We start from the raw sequence: 16449 nt of genomic DNA, 5'->3' as shown, positions 1-16449 counted from the left end.
ATCACACTAAAGTTTTTTTTACTTAGACTTTTTTTTTTTTTATCATGGCTGTAGATAGGGTTTAGTGTCTTTTGTTGTTGCTTGTGACTGAGTCTTACTACGTAGTTCAGGCTGACCTGGAACTCACTATGTAGGCCAAACTGGCCACAAAATCATGGCAGTTTTCCTGCTTCAGTCTCCCAATCGCTAGATTTATAGGAGTGAGCCACCATGCCTGGCCCATGCCTGGCCCATGCCTGGACTAAGTTATATTGCTCAAAGGATATAATCTATAACAAAGTTTTAAAATTAAGCAATGCTTTAAAGATCCAACTAATTTAAAAACTATTTTAAAATGTCTAGGTGATTTATGTTTTTTATCTTAAAGAATTTATGTAGTGGGTAGCCATCCCAGCCTTGGCCTGGAAGTTCCAACCCCCATTGAGGCTTCGGTAATGGTCATGCCCACAAGGCGGGGCTGAGGGAGGACGCTGAAGACCCAGGATGGAAAGGAGAGACTTCTCTTGGTTCTGGGACCCTGGACGCTGGAGGTAGACCAAGCAGAGTTCTCCAGAGAACACCGCCGGACTGTGCCATACCTTTCCCAGACCCTGCAACCTACCCCTTCATTTGTAAGTTACCCCACAAAATAAACCTCCCTTTTAACTACATGGAGTGGCCTTAATAATTTCACCAATAAATTTATTTTGTGATTGAAATTGAAAGATCATTTCATGAGGTGCATTATTTGGGCTTGTTCATAAAAGAGTGCAAATGTATAGCTAAGCTCGGGGAAGCAAACATTATAGACCTATAGAAGCATAGTTTTTGTTGTTTTGAATATCTTTTAATTTTTAAAAGTTTCATGAGTGGTTTATTCTACATGCAGGTAAGTGTAACACATACGTGCAGAGCCTGTGGAGGCCAGAAGATGGCATTGGGTCTCCTGGGGTTATAGATAGGTTGAGCTGCTGTGTGGGAACTGGGAACTGAAATTGGGTCCCAAAAAAGAGCAACGAATACTCTCACCCACTGAGCCTTCTCTCCAGGCTTGTTCCAGGTTTCTGTGTTTCAGGTTCCTCTAGAAAACCAAGCCTGTCTCTGTAGGCCGTTTGAGTTTTGTCCATCATCTTGAAGTTTCTTGACTCCTTCTGTAGGAAACACAAATCAGACTCCAGGATTTGGGGGAGGGAAGACATTCCTTTCTTGTGTCTCTTAACTCTTCTTGTCTTTTTAGCCTGCCTCAAACTGATAGCTCAAAAAGTGCAGATACTACAATATAGACCAAAGACCCTGGCAAAATGGAGCAATAAACTTAGTTTCAGTGAGTTTGTAAAGAGAGGGGGTAACAGGAGAGTGTAGGGAAAAAGAGCCCAGGAACTGGCTACATCCGGACATGACCAGTCGTCTGTTCATTTGCTCACTGATTAGGCATCAGTAACCGTGCTCCGTGCTGACTATAAAAACACTTAGCAGGACCCGTTCCCTTCACTGCTAACAGAATCGAAGGCAGTCACAATGGTGATAAGGGACGGTCCCTAAGAACACTCAGGAAAGAGCCATCCTTCCCCCGGTGGCTTCACTGAGGGGAAAAAAATCTTTGTCTCAGGTCTTGAAGGATGTGAAAAGGTTACCATAGAAACAAGAGAGGAGCATACTCAGCTTGTATGTGAGGGGATGAACGGACTCATGAAGATACAGAGATTCAAGAGAAAGTCTGTTAAGTGCTGCCGCTGGAGACGAGCAGTGTGGAGGGGCGGGGCGCGGCGGGGCGGGGGCGGGGCGGGGCGGGGCGGGGCGGGGCGGGGCGCGGAGGGGCGGGGCGCGGAGGGGCGGGGCGCGGAGGGGCGGGGCGGGGCGGGGCGGGGCGCGGAGGGGCGGGGCGCGGAGGGGAGGAGCAAATGACAGGAAACAGCTGAAGCAGACAAGGATCAGGAGGAGCCACCTCTCTCTAGCTTACTAAATGTGTAATGCAGTGTGCTTTCCAACTCTGCCCTGTCCTGGGAGACTTTAGTTTCTAAAATCATTCATTCATTCATCTCTGTGTGTATGTGTGGACACTGAGCTGTGCATTTTGTAGTGCCCCTGTGGAAGTCAGAAGACAACCTTGGGTCTTTGCCCTCCACCTTTTTTTTTGAGACACTGTTAATGACGCACAGGGCAGGCTGCGTGGCCTGGTGGAGTCACACTGAGATTACAGGCACTTGTGTAGTCACATCTGGCTCTTTACACGGACACTGGGGACCCTAACTCATGTTGTCAGGTTTGCATGGCAATTTTCCCACGGAGCCATCTCTCTGGCTAAAGGCCAACTGTGCATCTGGGCGGACACAGGAGTGGTACCATCTGTCTGGCACCACCCATGCAACACCGACTGATCAATAACTTGTTTCCAAGAGCATAGAGGGTGCCACCCTATACATTTGTTAGGGTGAATTGGTACTGTAAGAGCACATGAGTCTATTAAAATCATACTGGAAAAATGAGGCCCAAGAGTTTACTGGGCCAAGGAAAGAATGTAACTCCCTGACCTGAACCACTAAAAAGGCAGATGGAGTGCGCATCAGGAGACCAACAGGCAGAGTCCAGACTGTCCCAGAGGCTACAGGTGGGCTGTCCCTGCTGTTGATGCTGCCTGGTTCAATTGCTAGCAGCCCATGTGCATGTTTGCAAGTCTGGGCCTGTTATCCACCCACCTACCCATTCCTTCATCAAGACCTGGTCTTGTCCATTCGCCTCTGCAGCTGGACTTAGCTCTGTAGTTTCCCTCACGAACCTGTGCCCACGTCACCCACATCATCACCCACAACAGCAGTGGTTTCTCCATCTTGGTTAGTTCATCATCCTGTCAGTAAGGAGATTAATACATCTCTTTTGGCTTGGGAACTCCTTATCTCTTTAACCCTTTGTAGTCACTCTGTAACCTACATACACACCACACACACACACACACACACACACACACACACACACACACACACCTCCAGGCACACACACACATGCATACAGAGAGAGGGAGAGAGAGAGAGAGCAAGAAAAAGAGAGACTATGTGACGTCTAACATGTGATCTGAGAATTAATATTAGTAATTAAGAGTGGAATGAAAAGAACTGGTGTTCCCCTTGTTCAGAGTTATCAAGGAAAATGGGAGTATCTTGCAAATTGCTGCCATTAAAATCACCTTACTTTGTGAATTTATTGTTATTTAATAAATTCTGACCCTGGGGAAGGTTTCAAACCTGTTTCTGACAGCCTGCTTATGCCATAAGAGTTCACAGTGCTGGGAAGTAAGCCTTAGAGCCATGCTGGAGGTCACTGCTGGCATCTTTGCATTCACACCTTGGCAGCGGTGTGAACAGAGGGCACAGGAGAGTGTGGGAGGAAGCAGGACAGACAGATTGGCCCAGCGCTCCCTCAGCAAATGCTGGCTAGGAGTGAAGATCTATGAAGTGACATTAAGAATGTTAATGTTAACAATGGGTCTTTACTTTAAGCATTAAGTTTTGTTGTTTTTGAGACAGCCTGGTGGCCCAGACTGGCCTTGAACTCACTAGGCAGCTGAAAGCAGATTTTCTTTAACTTCTGACCCTCTTGCTTCCATCTCCTGCATACCAGGGTTACAGACAGACAGACACCACCACATCTCCTCATGCAGTGTTAGGATCCAACTGAGCTATAGCCCAGCCCTACAGTATCGTTTTATATTCAGGTAAGCTAAGCAGTTGGTGACCAACATAATTTAACATTGTGATTGGCAGCTACCAGTCTCCTCCCCGTGTGAGATTGCTTTGAGAGTGAGCTGTCAATAAAATGCTCCCTCTTTTGGCAACCAGCTTAACCATCATCATGTCAGCCCACAGCTTTTAATACTCCATAAATGACTTGAGGAAACTATATCCCAACTTAATGGAGTAGCGTCAAAGAAGGAAACCGCTCTCTAAAAAAGAGATGTTTTATTATAAAGCAAAATATGAGTGACCACAGCCTAGAAACACAGATTCAGTGTTCTCCCAAACACTGTATTCCAATAAGGTAGCAGATTCATGAAATCTTTATAGAAGCAGAACCAAGAAGGTCATAACTTGACACACTTTTAGAATACATCAGTGGTTACATTAAATGGGTGGGGTCCAGCAGACTGGGACAAACTCTGCTAGAGGCCTCAGAACTACCTGAGAACATTCTTAGCCCTTTGTTTGGTGGAAATAGAGGACTGGTGGAGCGTTGCAAAGGATTCATCTAGTGACCACCTAGGTGTTAGGTCACATACAGAGGATGGACGTTGATGGCCACCATGGGCCCTAAAGATGTCTTTGGTTCTCAAGGTTAGCTACTGGGCTTGGAAGCTCAGCCTGTGTGAACCTGGAGTTCAAGACCACTAACATGTAGGGAGCCATTCCTTACCTATCTGTAATTTCTATATGCATGGAGTGATATGACCCCTAGCCAACTGTTTGTAGATGAGGTACTGAGAATGTCTCAGACCGAAACAGTACAGATCTCATCATTGACAACACAGCGTGCCATGAACATGCTATATTAGAATCATAGACAAACATGGTTTTGTCTTTCCACAATGATAGAATTTATTGAATAAGAATAAATTTACAGTACACCATCATGGGTGTTGACATTTGCCACAACAAGAACTGAAAGGTTCAGTGTAAGGAACTCAAGAGCGAGGACATCTACCTGTGGGTTCTAGTCAGGTTGTACAGGTTTCTGGCCAAACGAACCAACTCCACCTTCAATCAGGTTGTTCTGAAGATGTATTTATGAGTCACACCACCTGGCCACATCTGTCCCTGTCCCAGATGATCTGAAAGAAGAAGCTTCCTGGCAGAGAGAGCAGAAAAGATGGTCACAGGTGATGTGCAGAGTCTGGAAATGCCCAAGCCGAAGTGCAATGCCGGTGAGCAGCCTGATGTCGCCTCCTCAAGGCTGGGGTGAGATCCAGCTGGCTCTGGAGTCTCCATGGCATCGTGCTCCTGTCTAGTGCTCAGGAGGGACGAGAGGTGTGCTGGTGTTCTGGCAAGGCCCTAGGAACCCCACACAGCCACACTGAGCCCTATATCCTCTCCAAGGGGGAAGTTGGAGTGTTCCAGAGGCCGAAGGGCTAGCTGTGGCTATAAAACACTAACCCTGGATCTTACTGTTATTTAAGAAAGTTCTGAGTGTTGAGGGAAGGAAATAAATTCACAAAGTATGGTGGCTTCCTTGGCAACAGTTCCCCAGATACTCCACTTTCCTTGATGGCCCTAGCCAGGAAGGTCGAACAGATTTTTTTGTTCTAAACTTATTTACTAATATTAATTTTAAATCACACATGACATATCACACAGTGTATATGTATATACAGGTTACAAAATGGCTACAAGGGAAGGGTTAAGGAAACACGGAGTTTCAGGAGGCTGAGAAGCCAACCTGGGAACCTGATAGGAACTGAACTAACCTAGAACACTTGGAGTTCCCCCGAACGCTGGTCCCTTGATACTAGACCAGGCTGTTGGGCGACAAGCCAGTGGGGGGGGGGGGGCTCACGATGCTAGCTGTTCATGCTTATGAGAACCAGGGGAGGGAGTCACAGCCTTTCTTTGGTCTGGGGAGTCTGATGAGTTCTTGGTTCAGGTTTTCAAGATAAGGTTCTAATATGCCGATGTACACAGAGTCCCCATTTACCCAGTAAATTTATGGAGTGACACCCTTTCCACTCATTTATCAGTCTGTGCTGCACGACTAGTGCTAGACACATGGTGCCATTTGTGTGTCCTCCCAGGGGTATGGCATGCTCCATCCTCAAGGCACAGTTGGAACCCACTGTTTTTACAGTGTGGAGTAACTTAAGGTAGGGCGTGTTCTGCTTATAAGAGGGAGCACAGAGGAGCTCACTGATTTAAGAAGCTTTGAGTTAAGTCAAACAAAACCCACCCATCCAGCTCATCAGCCTGTCTCCGTGGCAGCCCTCTGTAAGCCAGTTATCTTCCTGTGACACCATTCTCATCCGGCCCTCTGAAGTCCTTAGAGTTTAGTCACACAGGAAACCAGACCTGTCAAAGGTCAAACGTAGCTGGGAGGAAGCAATCCAGTTTCCCCGGAGTTTACTTAATTATACAGGACGTATTTGAGGCTGAGCTCTTGGGACTGGGACATAAAACTTTTTCAGCACAGGGACTTTTGTTTTTGATCTCATTGGGAGGCTGGAGGATCAGAAAGTCATGGCCCCAAGAGCAGAGACTGAGGAAGCTCCGTTCTGACCGCAGCCAGGTCCACAGGTAATCCAAGAAACTGCAGAACCTATATGAGACCTGATAGCCACAGAGCTGGAGATGACCCAGTGCCCTGAAGTTGCTGCTTCAGGTAACAGAAAGGCCTCCAAGCACAGAAGTAAAAGACTGCCTGATTCCCCCTCCAAATATTTTATGAATGTGGCTATTTGGTCATGTACTGAGCTGGAGGTATAAAAGGAACTGGAAAAATACAAACTTCAAATGTCCACCTTTTGGATGTCATGTGACAGCTCCGGTGGCTATGAACCAGGATCAGTTGCTTGTAGAACTTCTGAAAACGTCTGAGAGGCTGATAGTGTGGCTCTCCTAACAAACTTTCTTTTTTTAAAAGAGTTATTGTTTGTTTTATTTATTTATTTATCATGTATACAGTGTTCTGTCTGCATGTATCCCTGCAGGCCAGAAGAGGGCACAACCATAGATGGTTGTGAGCCTCCATGTGGTTGCTGGGAATTGAACTCAGGACCTTTGGAAGAGGAAGCAGTGCTCTTAACCTCTGAGCCATCTCTCCAGCCCCTAACAAACTTTCTGTGTGGTTGGGTATGGGGAGGATTAGGGAGAGAAGGAGGGAGAGAGAGAGAAAGCATGAGAGAGAGACAGAAACTGAATTCATGCCTCACTCATGCTAGAAAAGTGTTCAGTAATGAGATGCGTCCCCAGCCCCATGCAGTTTGAGAACTGTCTCCCATAGGCTCATGAATATGAACACTTGATCACCAGTTAGACGCACCTTTTGTGGAAGTTATAGAACCTTCAGGAAGTATTGCTTTGCTGGAGGAAGTATGTCATTGGGTAGAGGGGGCTTTGAATGTTTATAACCTTGCCATATTTCCGGGTTCCTCAGCTTCCTGTGTATAGACAATATGTGATTCCTCTGCTCCCCAGCCTTGCCACTGTACCATGCCTTTCCAACATTAATGGTATCTAATTCTCAGAAACCATAAAATAAATCCTTTTTAAAAGTTAATTTTTGTATTTCATTACAGCAACAGAAAAATAACTAATACAAGCCGTAAAGCAATATTTTTAAGTGTTCATTTAGAAGAGGGATACAGGCAAAAGAAGCCTAAATTTCACCAAAAAGCTTGGTTTGGTGTAGCTGGAGAGCTTCTCTCCAGGTGCCACCAAGCCCCTGAGGTCCCACCACCCACGTATAAAATAATCACTCAGATGCTTATATTACTTATAAACTGTATGGCCTTGGAAGTCTTCTTCTTATCTACTTCTTCTATCTTAAATTAACCCATTTCTATTAATCTATAACTTGCCACATGGCTTGTGGCTTACCAGTACCTTACATCTCACTTGTCATGGCGGTGGCTGGCAGCTCTCTCTGCCTCTGCCTTCCACTTCCCAGAATTCTCTTTTCTGCTTGTCCCACCTATACTTCCTGCCTGGCTACTGGCCAATCAGCATTTTATTTATATAGAGAGTGATATGCACAGCACTCTCTAAACCCAGGCATATTGCTACAATAAAAGGTTAAGAGATTCTTTTGTCCTCCTATATCAGAAGAGCCCTCTGGTGTGGGACAGAGAAAAACCAACTATTTTTATTTAAAACAGGTTGATTATAAATGCAATCTCTTTCTAAAGATAAAAAGGGGATATGATATAGATATGATAGGATGAAAGGGTAAATTAATGAACTTACTTCTAAAGAGCAACAACTCATTTAAAATGTTTTACATTGGTATAGATTTTAGTCTATTGATACAAACTTAAAGTTAATTTTGTTATACTGTGTGTATATTTCTACTCTCGTTTAAAGTATTATGTTTGTATAGCTCATTAAAATTGTAATGGGTAATTAAAAATAGATTAATAATTAGTCTTCTATGATAGTCATACTTGTAGCTATGTTAGTTAAGTCTTCTAGGTATACATAGATATATTTCAGATAGGTAATCTTCAAATACTTCAAAGACATACAGAATATGGCATTTAAAATATTTTTAAAATTTAGACTTTCTGGACAGTGAGACATGTCTGCTCCTGGCAGCACTGATTTACTTCAGAGAGGAGGATGGACATCAAAGACACTCTATATAGAGTTTATCTTCACCTTGACAAAAATAGCCATTTGGGCAAGAAATTGTTCTTGCCTGGACTGCTTGATCAACTGGACATACAGGACCCATAGGAAGGTGACCACTGAAATTTGCTTGGCAAAATGGTCCTTCAGGTTCCTGCTTTGCAGAGGAAACTGCCAGACATTCTACAGGACACTGAGAGAAATGACCAAGAGACTCTAGCCCTGTGGGCTGAAGACAGATGCCCCAACTTTACAAAGGAACATTAGGTGACTGTCCAGGCTGCCAGCTGTCTCTGTCTACCCTGCAAGACTCCCAAAAGTTGCTTGCATCCTCCCACTTCTCAGGTAATATTATATCCTTCTGAGGTCTTTGATGTGGTTGAAGACTAGATAGTTATAATTTCCTCAATTATGATAAAAGATAAGTTAGATATAAAACCTTAGACTCACAAATATAAGATAGATAGGATATCTTCTTTAATATTGTAACTGTAATTTTTGCTTGATAATTGTTTTGTTATCTGTAATTTTACTATATAAAAGTTAAAACCTTGCTTTTTGAAAAAAAGAAAAGGGGAAGTGCTGTGGGATGTTCAAGTATATCAAATGTGTTGCTCTGATTGGTTAAAATAAAACACTGATTGGTCAGTAGCCAGGCAAGAAGTATAGGTGGGACAAGCAGAGAAGAGAATTCTGGGAGGTGGAAGGCAGAGGCAGAGAGAGCTGCCAGCCGCCGCCATGACAAGTGAGATGTAAGGTATAGGTAAGCCATGAGCCATGTGGCAAGTTACAGATTAATAGAAATGGGTTAATTTAAGATAGAAGAAGTAGATAACAAGAAGCCTGCCAAGGCCATACAGTTTATAAGTAATATAAGCATCTGAGTGATTATTTTATTCCTGGGTTGTGGGACCTCAGGGGCTTGGTGGCACCTGGAGAGAAACTCTCCAGCTACAGTTTGGTTTTGATATTTTTGGTTGACTTGTTCCTATCTGTGTTATCAAATCATGTTTTAATTACTAGTAGTATATTTTTTTTACTCCAAAATATTTCTTTGGCAACTTTAAAAGTAGATAGACTATTAGGCAAAGTTGTGAATTAAAGATTTTTGAGATTAATTCTCAAAGTCGGTGGGAAATGCAGACAATTTTTAAAGTAAAAATAAATAAATAATAACCCCATTGATAAGAACAAAGAAAATCAAACATTTAAACATTACCTAAATTCAGACCAGCTTCTGTGCTAAGTATAACTAGAAAATCTGGGGAAGTGTAACTCTTCTTGAGGGTAATGGTGGGTGTACAACCTGGTGACAATGGGTGTAACGGGTAAACCCAGACAGAGAAGGCCACTGGATGCTGTCTGCTGGCCTCAAGACACTGCTGAGGGGTTGGCCAGCGCACGTGGACAGAAGACTGCAATTCAGAGTCTGGCAAGACCAGAAGCCCTACGAAGCCCTTTACTTTGAGTCCTAGCCTAGAGGAAAGAATAATCCAGAAGTCAGTCATGTTCCAGGTGGGCTGGAATCCAGTTTCGAGTCATCTGTCTAATGCAGAAAAGTTCAATTCATGAAACTGGCTAATAAAATGTGGGCTGCTAGTGCATCATTCATCTGGCTGGACAGTATCATCAAATCATTTACACAAATACATTTTCATTGTCCGGACATCATCAAAGATGGCTGGTGAGAGGAAAAGAACAGGACACCTTGGATGAAGGTAAACAGAAGTAACAAGCAACAGAAACAGACACACAGGACTCCTGCCGAGAGAACGGTCAAACACAGATGGCCGAGGGGACTAAACGTAAGGCGGAAATGTCGGCAGAGACCGGAGGCCTTTAAATAACAGTGTGATAACAAATATCTACAACACTCTATCAGGGAGAAAGCTTTCAGGTTTCTGAAAGAACTCAGCTCTTTCCAGAGGCGAGGAGATGAACAGGAGAATGTCTAAACGAGTCAGGGTGAAGGACTTTCAGAACAGAGGGCTAGAGAGGAAAGCTGCAGGAGAAGGGACCTGGGATACCTTCAGAGTCAACTTGGTTGCATCTTTGAGTTTGAGGTCAGCCTGGTCTACGTAGTGAGTTCCAGGCCAGCTGGGTCTTCACAGTGAGACTTTGGCTCAATTAAGAACATTTGCTACTCTTGCAAAGGACCTGGGCTCATGAACCAGCATCCACACAGAGGAACTCACAACTACCTGTAACTCTAGGTCCAGGGATCTCACACTGTCTTCTGACCTCTGAGGGTATCAGGCACCAACAAGATGAACTTTCATACACGCAGTCACTTACACATACACATAAAATAAAAATAAATAAATCTTTAAAACAATGTGAGACTGCTAAGTTCAGCCAGAAGGCAGTGGGCATTCAGAATTTTTTATGTTTGGTTTTCTGATACTTCCCTCTGCTTTTTAAAGTGTCACGTAACATTTCAACAAAAGTGAATTCAACTTGATTTATCTTTGGCTAATAATTCTTGACATACTTGTCTAGCATGTTACAAAACCCAGGCTGAAAGTTCTTCATTCTTAATCCTTAGGATTGTAATATTTTTAAATCCTTCTGAGAAGTCCTGAGACTGGAGCATGTCACAAGCACAGGTTAGCTAATTTGCTTCCACCCAGCAACGAGGATAAGGAGGGCGGTCCCTCAGATCTCTTTAGCTACGTGGGCTCTTTGCCTTTTAGCTTTCCCTCTGCGCACTGAACCAGTAGTTTCATGATCTTGGCTTTCTGGTTTACAGACCCTTCAACTCCTGTCTGCCAAATCCAGATGCTCTCTTCCCCTCTCCACTCCTTGGTGATGAACTCCACACAACTGTGGGTGAAAATACACTCCCACGTGCCAGCAGGCAGTATGTTAGCTGCTCTTCTGTGGAGATAGTCCCGGTGCCCGGCTAAGAGGTCAGAGATCTCAGTGCCAAGCAACACTGTTCCTCCCTATCGGTCCTCTTTCTCAAAATCAATCTCCTTACAGACTTCTGAATATTCATGTCTATTACTTGTTTTACCACTAGTTCTTACCCCGGCCGCTTTTACTCTCCCTGAGTAGTTTAAGGACAACAAACGTGGACACTAATACATTCCGCTTTGTTCTACGATTCTCTCAGGCTCTGCAGAGTTCCGATCTTCTGCTGTAAGTGTGCATTTTAATACAAAGACCCACAGATCAGCATTCTTCTATAATTCATATTTGTTTTTAAATCAAATTTTAAATAAATATCAATATTCTAAACAAAGTAATTTAAAATGTTTGTCTTCTATTTAAAAAAATCCAGAAATAATAACTGTATTTTATGCAACACATATGGGTATCCATAGGGCTTAATTTGCAAAATTTGCAATATTTTAGAGTAGATTATAGAGTAGAAACATTCATTTTAATGTGTCAATCATAGTTCTTTTTTTAAACTACATTCATTCATTTTGTGGGATCATGAGTGTTAGGTGTGTGTGTGTGTGTGTGTGTGTGTGTGTGTGTGTGTGTGTGTGCCTGTGCCAAATGGCATATGGAGGTACTAAGATAATTTGTGAGAGCCATTTCTTTCCCTCCATCATGTGAGTTCCAGGGATTGAACTCAGGCGGCCAGGCTTGATGGTAGGTGCCTTCATATGCTGATCCATCTTGCAGAACCACCATTTATAGTTATTTATTTGCATCTATAGCCTAATGTATTCTCTCGTGGCCACACTGTGTTTTACATAACAGTTTCTCCATTCCACATCTGAGTTATTGTATATGATATAGCAACTATCATATTTACTCCTGTCCACTTTTTTCCTTGAGTTACAGTCCTAGAAATAAGGTTACCCCATTAGAGACTGGTGACACATCTGAAGCTCTTGACCGATGTTGTCAAATCACTCCTCATACCTTTCAACACCTTACACCTTCAGGTCCATTAGGATACCCCACACTCAGAAGTGGGTGTCTCTGCAGAGCAGGTAAATCTCATCTTACACTGAGATGAATGCTCTCCTTAGTCACAGCTGTATGACATAATCATTGTCTAGATGAAGAGACTGTCTCCAGACAGTCTGACCTTCGTCTGTAACCCAGCCTGACTTGCGTAAAATCAACAGGTGTGATTCTTTGTAATATTTTATTTACTTTTCACTTCAATTATTTTGGTTTCACAGCAACCATTTTAAAACCAAGCACCCAAGACCTTTTCCTGTTATAAAAAATTTCGGGTATTTCCTTGTAATTTTTTGTTCAAAACTATATCATCATTTTATCAATTCCCTAAAAATAACCTTTTGTTTGATAGTGAATTAAATTCAAGAAGGTATTATTATGTTTTCAAGCAAAATGTTGTCAAGAAGTCCCAACTGAACGTGGTTTCCTTCAACATGGACTCTTCATCTCTCTTATGAAGACGTATGTGTGTTGTGGGGGATGAGTTTTTGAATTATCATTTAATTGACCACATGTAGCACTGATTTCTGTAGATTTACTTTGTTATTTTTTAGTTAAATTGCCTTTCTAACCATTTTTTAGACTTGCCAAATAAATATGTACTTGTAATATTTTTCTTTAATATCTACTATTTCTTATCTGTACCATATCTTTTTCTTGTTTTACTGAGTTTGGTAAGATTTCTTGAGCAACATGTTAAATAAGTAAATAAACAAATGTTAAATAGCCATGGCATAGTCATTGTAGGGCACATTCCTTCACCGTATTGGGATTATCTCTGGTATTGAAGTGAAAGTGTGTGTGTGTGTGTGTGTGTGTGTGTGTGTGTGTGTGTGTGAGTGAGAGAGAGAGAGAGAGAGAGAGAGAGAGAGAGAGAGAGAGAGAGATACCATCATTACAGGGCTCATACAATGAGTGTGCTCTCCTACTTTGATCCGGGCATTCTGTCAGGTTTCAGTTTCCAATCATGTCCCGTGTAGTTTCACCAGGCATTAGAAACAACTATATACTCCCTGAAAGGCACAGCTATTGCACTTTGGAATCAAACATATAAATTTGTAAGAGTTTGAACAAATGGTGCAGTATCTTATTGCCTAATTAACTTTAAAATTCACTTCCCTAAGCGTCTCAGTCTTCAGAGATAAGATTATAATTGGTTTTTCCTAATTAGGTTTATCCCGCACTCCATTATTTTCCATTGTACACGCTGGTTCCACCTCCTGCCACAATTTATAGCGTTCTAAACCAGCACTCAAAAGTCACACTTGGAGTTAGTAAGTGGCAACATCCCAAGTTGAGAACATGAACACATCACCAACTCCATTCTTTTGGCTGGGACCTGGGAATTTTCCATGAGACTCTGGAAGATCTGGCAATGACTCTTTCCATATCCTGAGTAGTCCTTTCTGAATGAATATAGCCTCATTTTGAGTCTGTCCGGGCTTCAAGGAACTAGAATTTTTGATGGATAGAAATCTTTGGGTAGAGTTCATCATATGCACCAATGGATATTTACCCAAACATATGCATGATGTAGGAGTGAACTCTACTGTCAAGGATGGATTTGGGTGATAATGACATGTCAGTATGGGTTAACTGACTAGCACAGTACCTCAGTCTGGTTCAGGACACTGATGTGGAGGAGGCCGTGGGTGTGGTGCCAGGTGATGTTCTGGAACTCTCCATACTTCCATTCAGTTTCTGTGGAATTCGAAAACTGCTTCAGAAGGTAAGGTAATTTTATAGCCTGTTGGCTCTTCTGGACTTCTGCTGAATGCCTGACATCCCCTGGGCATTGTTTAGGACTCTGAATCTTGCAGTGCTGAGGACTACTCTGTGACCCTTCATCTGTCTTCCTGCTGTCTCTTGAATCCTGAATCTGTGCCACACTCCTTGTGATGTGCTATCTGGGGTGCCACTAAACTCTGAACCCCTCACTTTAGCCCCTTAAATTTGCTTACCTTGCCACTGGAGTTCCTCATGTTCCCTTACCACAGCTGATGCTATCACTGAGCCTGATCTCTGAAGCAAACCAAAGCTTTCATCTTCCTGGAAATCCTAAACCAAATATCTCAAAACTTGACCCTTACGGAAGTGTGGAAAACAATCTTCTGAACAGTAAGGTTGACAAGAGGTGTAACAGACATCCACATGGGGGAATCACCTCACTAACAATGGGCAGCCATGCTCTGCAGGTGATAGGACCATATGCTGCATAGGACAGTGTGCTTTTCAGAGGACCCAAGGAAGCACTCACTACAAATGGCTGTTTCTATCACAAGAACACTTCAATACCACAGCTTTGTTTCCCTCTTGTCTTTGGCTGTCAGGGAACTCAGTAAATGGGAGGACTTTGTTTAAAAAAAAAAAAAACAGGACTGTTTGACATACATTGTGACCAATAACTTATTTTCCTATTATCTTTCCTTTGTCTTTATTTCCTAGCCAGTAGGTGATGTACACATTTTGCAAGCTCTCTTCCACCACAAGATACTGAAAACCGAGAATACATTTTATATAACAATTTCACTCCCAGCATGTCTCTGGCTTTGCAATTTAAGATGAATTCATTATTTATTTATTTATTTATTTATTTATTCATTTATTTATGTTTTTTTGAGACAGGGTTTCTCTGTGTAGTTTTTGGAGCCTGTCCTGGAACTCACTTTGTAGATGAGGCTGGCATCAAACTCACAGAGATTCACTTACCTCTGCCTCCCAAGTGCTGGGATTAAAGGCATGCACTACCACTGCCCAGACAAATTTATTATTATTAATGTGTGTGTGAGAGTGTGTGTGTGTAGCATAAATCTCAAATAGTCTTATTAATAAAATCAAACCCGAGGCCAGTTATTGGAGTGAATGCTAGAAGATCAGAGAGCACAACAAGCCACAGCTTCCTCAGCTGATCCTGTTTCCTCAGACTGTAAGCTTCTGAGTCCTCATCCAAATGAATCTCAGCTGAACTGCTGCTCAAGAGCCTGAAAGCTTAACCAGCCTCTAGTTGCTGGTCCTTACGCCTTATATACTTTTCTGCTTTTTGCCATTACTTCCTGGGATTAAAGGCATGAGTCTCCATGCCTGGCTGTTTCCAGTGTGGCCTTGAACTCACAGAGATCCAGAGGGATTTCTGCCTCTGGAATGCTAGGATTAAAGGCATGTGCTACCATTGCCTAACCTCTATGTTTAATATTGTGGCTGTTCTGTTCTCTGACCCCAGATAAGTTTATTAGGGTGCACAATATTTTGGGCAACACAATACCATCACATGTGTGTTTGTGTGTGTTGAGTATGAGGTATGAGTTCAGGCAAATGCCATGGTACAAGTGGGGGTCAGACAACAGTTTTGGAAGCTGGGTTCCACGGTGGTTCCAAGGATTGACCTTTGGCTATCAGGCTTGTGTAGTGCATTGGTTACTTTCTGTTGCTGTGATAAACACTATGATCAAACATAACTTATGAAAATCTAGAGTTTATTTGGCTTATAGTTCTAGAGGGAGTCCATAATGGCAGAGGAGGCATGGCGGCAGATGGCTAGAGCAGGAAGCTGAGAGATCACATCAACTGCAAACAGAAAGTGCAGAGAAAACTTGAGATAGGATGAGTCTGTGGACTTGCAGTCTGCTCCTAGTGAAATTCCTCCCCAGCATGGCTGTAGCACCTCCTCAAGCAATGCTACCAACTGGGGACCAGGTGTTCAACACCTGAGACTTAGGGGACATTTCTCAGTCAAAATGCCACAGGCAGCAAGTATTTTTACCTTGCTGGCTCTGGCTCTGAAGTTTATTCACACTGTGTCTTCCTCCCACCATTTGATACAGACTTAGGTCACACAAAATCGGGCAACAGAACAATGCAAATGTTAGTTCAATTCAAAGGTAACTAAAAATAACCCATCATGCAATTAATTTCCAAGGTACCTGAGAATTACCCCAGTATTAGCCATATTGTTATTTCTACTACAACTGCAGGTGCTCATTTTCCTTGGACTGATTGTTATGTTTTGGGGGCAAAAATGGAAGGGATAATTTGGTATGGATGAAGACTTTTCTCTTCATAGGACAATACATGAATCTGTTGGGGTTGGATTTTTTTTTCTTTTTGTTTTCATGGGATGGTGAAAATCAAGGAGAGTAGCTAATCACTCCTTTGGTTTCAACACATCTGTTGTTAGTGCCAGGGTAAACTTAACTTTTATCGGGTGGCAATAGAGGGTATGTGCCAC

General features: G+C 42.8%; 1 pseudogene; it reads left to right on the top strand.

Moving 5' to 3' along the window:
- Positions 1–4599: 4599 nt before the first annotated feature.
- On the top strand, positions 4600–5142 carry LOC118590807 (annotated as a pseudogene).
- Positions 5143–16449: the final 11307 nt, after the last annotated feature.

This window comes from Onychomys torridus, chromosome 9 (assembly GCF_903995425.1).
Source record: "Onychomys torridus chromosome 9, mOncTor1.1, whole genome shotgun sequence".
Classification (NCBI taxonomy): domain Eukaryota; kingdom Metazoa; phylum Chordata; class Mammalia; order Rodentia; family Cricetidae; genus Onychomys; species Onychomys torridus.
Note: the sequence above shows the minus strand (reverse complement) of the source record. Positions and strands in the feature narration are given on the sequence as shown.